Source organism: Phacochoerus africanus, chromosome 15 (assembly GCF_016906955.1).
Source record: "Phacochoerus africanus isolate WHEZ1 chromosome 15, ROS_Pafr_v1, whole genome shotgun sequence".
In the NCBI taxonomy this organism is placed as follows: domain Eukaryota; kingdom Metazoa; phylum Chordata; class Mammalia; order Artiodactyla; family Suidae; genus Phacochoerus; species Phacochoerus africanus.
The window spans coordinates 36,142,788-36,150,008 of record NC_062558.1 but is presented as its reverse complement, the minus strand read 5'-3'; positions in this window follow the sequence as shown (position 1 = coordinate 36,150,008).

Genomic DNA, 7,221 nt, shown 5'->3' with positions numbered 1-7,221 from the left:
TTTCAGAGGGGATTCCCTGTTCTCATCTTGTAAATCAGTAAGCCAAAAAGAGGGCTTACATGTAAGGAGACACACATTAAAATTATGACTTAAATATAAAGAGATGTTTGGACAATTATATTTCCTTTTTGAGATCAGAAAAGGGCATGTTTGTATTCCATCAGAATAATTATTGCTATTATTTTATCATTTCCTGAGATTTCATGGCATATGAAACTTGTGGATATTCCAGAGAAAATCCTGAATTATACTTAAAATTTTTCACTGAAAGCGTACATTTTAGGGCTGTGTTGACTGCCAGCAAAATTCTCATGGCTGCCTTGTCACCTGTACCTTTTCAGCCACCAACACCCTGCCCCCCCATGATGCAGCAGCTGCCATGACAACCAGAAGGTAGGGTGACAAGGGCTGGGAACCTAGAAGCCAGAAACCAAGGATCAAGGTACAGCTTCAGGGCCTAATCACATGCCCTTGGACATGTCACTTCTTTTTCCTGAGGAATGAGGATGATAGTCTCTGTCTCAGAGAACTGTGAAGGTCAAATGAGGGATCAGACGGGGAGGGTGTGTAGTAAACTCAAAAGAGCCATAAAGTTGTTTGGAATTCTTACGATCCAATGAGTTATGAGCACAGTGGCTATTTAAAAAGACTAAAGGTCAGCAGAGCCAATGTTCTCCAACCCAAATCTTTAAAAGGCTGGCTCTTGTTATAAGATGATATATATAAACCAGATTAGTGGGCCCTTGGCTTGTGATAAATTCATGGGGATTTGAAAGAGTGGGTGTAATAGTAGCTGCCTACCCAGTATCATTGGCTTACTTTGCTCTGTTCTAACAAAAGCTCTGTTTGGGTCAGGCATTTGATGACTCCCCATTCAGCATGAGACACAGGACAAACTGGCTCCACCCCCAGCTACAGGGTTGGGCCTGATTGGTCAAAGAATAATCCCTCCTCTTGTCAGTGATTGGTTCCGCCATGTGATCCCGCTTTGGCCAAGGAGATAGTAGGCACATGCGAGACACACTGAGAAAGGTCTTTGTGCTCCCAGCAAAGTATCAGGAAAGGAGAGTCTTTCTTTTCCCTTTGGATGCCCCATCTTTAATTCTGGCTGCCATCTTGCTATCAGATGGGGAGGAAGCCAAGAGGGAAAGGGGAAGACTTGGGAGAGGATCCTGGCTGGTGGTAATAATAACAGCAATCACTGCAGCAAACACTTATTGAGCATTTAGAACTTAACAGGTACTGTTCTAACTGTATTACAGGCTTTAGCTGGGGGTGTAGGGGGTGGACCCACTTATTCTGGCGGTCTGTGAACTAAAAATGATTTTTTTTTAATGTTTTTAATGGTTGAAGAAAAATCAAAAAACGATATTTCACAGCACATACAAATTATACAAAATTCAGCTCTCAGTGGCCATAAATAAAATTTCATTGGAATACAGCCATGCCCACTCATTTATCTGTTGTCTATGGCTGCTTTCATGCTATGACAGCAGAGTTGAGTGGTTGAACAGAAACTACCAACTACCTTGCCAAGAGCAAAGCCTAAAATATTTACTACCTGGACCTTTATAAAGTTTGCCCACCCTTGCTTTAGCACACACAACAGTACTATGAGTTGGTGTACTATTACTATCCTGTTTTTCACAGATGAGAAAACTGAAGCTCAGAGAGGTTAAGTGATTTGTCCAAGGTCACCCAGCTATTAAGAAATTCACTGCCCAACAGTCTGCTCCAGAGCCAGTGTTCTTAACCACTTTGGGACGGAATCTGCATTCCCAATGACAGTGTTGAGAATCTGAGTCAAACAACCTCAAACCTGCCTCCCCTGGGGATTTCCGGGTTCAAGAGGTAAATGACATGACCACATTAGCAAAGCCAGTTTGAGACCATGTTTCTGTTCTTTGCAGTTGACAGCATCTCAGCTCATGCCGTGAGACAGCACCTTAAAGAAGTAAGAGAAGAAAGGAAAGGCAAGCTATCACCTTCTTGGACCAACTGCTTTCTTTCCTCAGTCAAAAGAATAAAAGCTTTCTTCAGACACTTCAAGTCTCTACAAGTTCTTCCCTCTAAAAGGGATTATGAAGGAAATCCTATTTTAGAATTGCTGCTGCTGTTGGCAATCTGCAGTATTAGCCTGATGAGGAATTACACTCGCTAATAAAATATCTCGAGTTGGGTTGAGTCTAATTGTTGCAAGTGCTGGTTGTAATGGCCTGTCGCGGGGACTTCTGTGCGGGAGCATCCCTCACTTGGCTACAGCCCATGTGGAAAATCAATTTCCTCTAAATGTTTGAAGAATGGCACAGAAGGACCTGATTTCTTTTCCCTCTGCTAGAGTCAATCTGGAGACGGTGAGCCTCTAAAATGAATGAAAATAGATATGGTTGCAAGAAGCAGGGTAGAACGCCACGCTAAGCCAAGCCTGATCTAAGTTCTAACCTTTTTGTCCTAGGCCGCAGATTACAAACATTTATGTCCCAAGTTAACATGCTCTTGAAAAGTCATGGAACAGAAAGGACTTGACCTCTACCAAGCAATTTCCCTTCTAGGACTCTCTCCCACTGAAAACCCCTAAGGAGTAGGCAAGACTCTACAGACAGGGTGTTCCTCACAACCTGGTTTGTGAAGTGGAAAGTTGGAGGTAAGATACTTTCTGACAAGAGGAGACTGGTTAAATAAAGGGTGGTATTTCTAGGCTCTGTAGCCATTAAGAAGAAACAGATAGATCTGTATGTATTTCATGTGGAAAGAGTTTTGTGATATGGTATTGAGTGAAAGAAAAAAAAGCAAGTTGAGACCAATATGTATAGTATAAGGTTGTTTCTGTTTAAACAAAACTATTCAACAATGATGTACACATTTATATGTAGATGCTTGTACATGAGTAGAGAAAGGTCAGAAAGGATATACACCAGGTTGTAGAGGGTGGTGGTTAAACCCACAAGTGGGAATAGCGCAGATGAGAGGGGAAACTGCCCTTTGATATTTAGATTTTTTTACAACAAGGGTATGTGACTTGGTAAAACAAGGGTAAGGATAAAGGAAATAAAGAACTGGCTTTCCGGCATGTCTGAATAGCACTATACTCAGCACCATTTCTGAGGGTAAGAGAATGAGGTCTCAATTCCATGGTGCTCACCATCCACCCAACCCATGAATGCAAATCTGTTACCCAGCCTTAGTCTACGGTTGTCACAGAGAAATGTCAACCTCAGCTATCTGCCACCAAATCAGAACCAAACCAAAATGTCCTGCTAAAACTTAAAGATTACCTAAACAAATTGTGGCCAAAAAAAAAAAAAATATATATATATATATAACATGAAATGTACCATTTTAACCATTTTCAAGTATACAATTCAGTGGCATTGGGAACATTCATGGTATCAAATGACCACCAACACTGTGTGCTTCCAAAACTTTTTGATCACTCCAAAAGGACACCTCATACCCGTTAGCAGTCACTAAACTTTCCCCTTTCCCCAGCCCCTGTTAAAGTACTAATCTCCTTTCTGTCACTATGGATTTGCTTATTCTAGACCTTTTTTGTTTGGTCTTTTTAGGGCCACACCCACGGCATATAGAAGCTCCCAGTCTAGGGGTCGAATCGGAGCTACAGCTGCTGGCCTACACCGCAGCCACAGCAATGCCAGATCCAAGCCCCATCTGCGACCTACACCACAGCTCATGGCAAAGCCAGATCCTTAACCCACTGAGTGAGGCCAGGGATCGAACCCGCAACCTCATGCTTCCTAGTTGGATTCGTTTCTGCTGCGCCACAACAGGAACTCCTATTTTAGACATTTTTACACAAATGGAATCATACTAAATGCAGCCTTTTGTGTCTGGCTTCTTTCACTTAACATCATGTTTTCAAGGTTCATCATGTTGTAGCACGTGTCAGCACTTCATTCCTTTTTTTTTTCTTTCTCTCACCTTTTTGCCTTTTTGTCTTTTCTAGGGGCGCTCCTATGGCTTATGGAGGTTCCCAGGCTAGGGTCTAATTAGAGCTGTAGTCGCTGGCTTATGCCAGAGCTACAGCAACGCCAGATCCGAGCTGCACGTGAGACCTACACCTCAGCTCATGGCAACGCCAGATCCTTAACCCGCTGAGCAAGGCCAGAGATTGAACCTGCAACCTCATGGCTCCTAGTCGGATTCGTTAACCACTGAGCCATGATGGGAATTCCTTCGTTCCTTTTTATGGGTAATATTCCGTTGTATGGATGGACCATAATTTCAACTGTATTCATCAGTTGATCAACATTTTGGATGTTTTTATCTTTTCGATGTTATGAATAACACTGGTGTGAACATTTCTAAGTACATTTTTTTTTTTTTTGGCTGTGCCCACAGCATGCAGAAGTTTCCAGGCCAAGTATTGAACCTGAGTCACAACAGTGACTTGAGCTGCTACAGTGGCAACACTGGATCCTGAGCCACCAGGGAACTCCCCTAAACACATTTTGTTGAGCATTTGTTTTCAGTTCTTGTGGGTACATACATTGGAATGGAATTGTGGGGTGATATGGTAATTCTATGTTTATCCTGATAAAATTTTGCTTTTAAAATCTCAGAAGGCTGGTCTCCTGACCATAGAGGAAAAACTTCCCCTAAGTTTCTCTATGTCCCCAAGTCTAGGCAGTTAAGTACACAGATGAAGATAATTACTATGTAATTACCTTATCTATGCTTAAAAAAAAAGATCCCAATTCTAGGATATTCCAAATACTGCCACCAGATGAGCAATTGGGAAACTATTATTCAAAGTACATTAATCAAGTGATTAATCCAGGATTTCTTGTGTAAGTTTCACATTCTGTTGCACTCGTGGAAATTCAACAGTTCTGACTATTACCAAGCACAATGACACCAACCTTGAATTGTCCAGGTGCCAGATCAGATCTTCCAGGTGAGTAGGGTCTTGAAATGGGCTTTTGCTGAAAAGTGACTTGCAATAATCAGCCTGTTTTAAGGTGGGCTTAACTGGGCATCAGTAAAACAGTAGGTAAGTTACTTTGGGAGAGTCGGACCTGGGTTGAAGTCTCAACTCTGTCATTAAATAACTTACCTTGGGAAAGTCACTTAACCCTTCTGAGTCCCCCAGTTTCTTCCTCTGTAATATGGGACTAATTATAGGACATACTTCATGGCTCATTTATTCAACAAATATTTATTATACACTTCTTGTGTGTGCAACACATACTGTTTACCAGCACAGACTAAAACAGACAGGAGTCTTTGGCCTTGTGGGCAGAGACAAGAAATTAACATAATAGTAAGGATGAGGTCCTTAGATGGTGACACAATCTATGAGGAAAAAAAGGGACAGGAGGGTGGAGGGAAAGTCTGCATTATAAATGGTGTGATCAGTATAAGTCCCATTCAGAAGGGGACATTTGAACAGAGGCTTGAAGGAAGGAAGAGGGTAAGTCATGTGGATACCAGGGAGGAAGAGGAAGGGGTAGCGTAAAGGCCCTGAGGCAGGGGTGTCTCCTTCAGGGAAAGCTAAGGAGACAGGTGTGCCTGGTCCGTCGTGCGTCTGAGGGAGGACGGAAGAGCTAGTTTTGTGGACCACAAGTAAGTATTTCGGATTTTACTCTGAGAAAGAGAAGGAGCCCTTGTAGGTTTCTGACCTGAACTGATTTATATCTCAAAAGCATCATTGAATCTGCACAAAACAGGAGGAGCCACCGTTACTATCAACGTGGGTTCCCCTGGAGGGGCAAATCAGGAGCTACAAAGAAAGTGATCCAGAGAGAGCTGAGTCCATTTTCCATGTGATCTGCAGTGAGTTATAAGGCTCTGACACAATGAAGACAAGGGCTTCTGCACCTTCAGAGAACTGGGAAGCCCAAAGCAGTAAAACTGCATGATTTAGGCCAAAATAGAGATTTTGGGGTCAAGCTTTCCAGGTAATTGTGAAAGCTTCCTTCTCACAGTGTATGGAAGACAACATCAATCAGGGAAAATATTTGTTTCCAGATTCCCTGACTTTAGAAATATTTACTGGCCATATCATTGCAACCCAGATATTTATTTTTGGGTTTTCAATTGATGCCCAACTCCAGAATTACTTTCGGGAAGAAGAATTAATCACCAAGAGACAACTGGATTCCTTTCAACTCACCTTCTCTTTGCTCCAGATTCCAGAGACAAGAGGTTGTTTCTGAGGCTGATCGAGATGGATTTTTCCAAGGGGGATGCCAATATCGCTCTTTGAGCCTCTGGTAATTATGCCTCCTGGAAGTCCTCTGCCAACCTCCTCCCATCAGACATCTGGCCCCAGCAGGGAGAAACAGGGACCAAGGCTCTTATTTTGATTTTGATGTTGGCAAAGGAAGGTTGACTAAATTCATCATGAATGCAAGTAAAAATCCACCAAACCGTATCTCTCTTTGTTGCATCTCTTGAATTTCTAGAGCTGACAAAAGTCTCGCTTCCCTTTTTTTTCTCTTTTTTTTCATTTTGCTCCGGATTAGGTGTGATTTTTCTTTAACAGTTAATTAGAAAATAATAATGCGAGTGAGCTTATTGTTAATTATTTGTATCTGTACTTAATACTTATAAGTGTGCTCAGTTCTTGCGAGCTACTGTTTGGCTTGTCAAATGTGTTCGTCATTATAATTAACTGAGCCCATGTACATTTACTGGTGCTGCGAGTAGAATTATGGGAACAGCAGCAGATATGAAATGTCTCCACCAACCTGCACTTGTCCCTAGAATGAGAACTTTGGGGCAATCAGATCCTCTGGTGACGTTCATTCTTCACCTGTCTGGCTTATTTCCTCACTCCTCCTGAGATGGTCTTCTCTGTAAGACTTCCACATCCTCTCTCTAGTGGCTTCCTATTAACTTCATTTGTACCACCAGGCCCAGCTGCATTGTCTGTGGAGTTTGGTGCAAAATAAAAACATGGATCCCCTTGGTCAAGAATTACTAGGAATTTCAAGATGGCAACAGCAGAGTATTAAACTCCACGTGGGGCTCTGGGGACTGTATAGGTTGCACCCACATGAAGCCAGCACTGCAGACCATGATTGCCTTTGCCTTTGCCTTTTGGGAAAGTACCCTATCCCTCTTCTCTACAGCTGGAACAGTGCCCAGCACCCCAGACAAGACCAAGAAATGAGCAAAAGTGTTTTCCAAATGCAAGCTTGAAAAATGCAGAGAGTAATCATGGACTTCCCTTGTCCTCCTGTGGGAGAACTTCCTGGA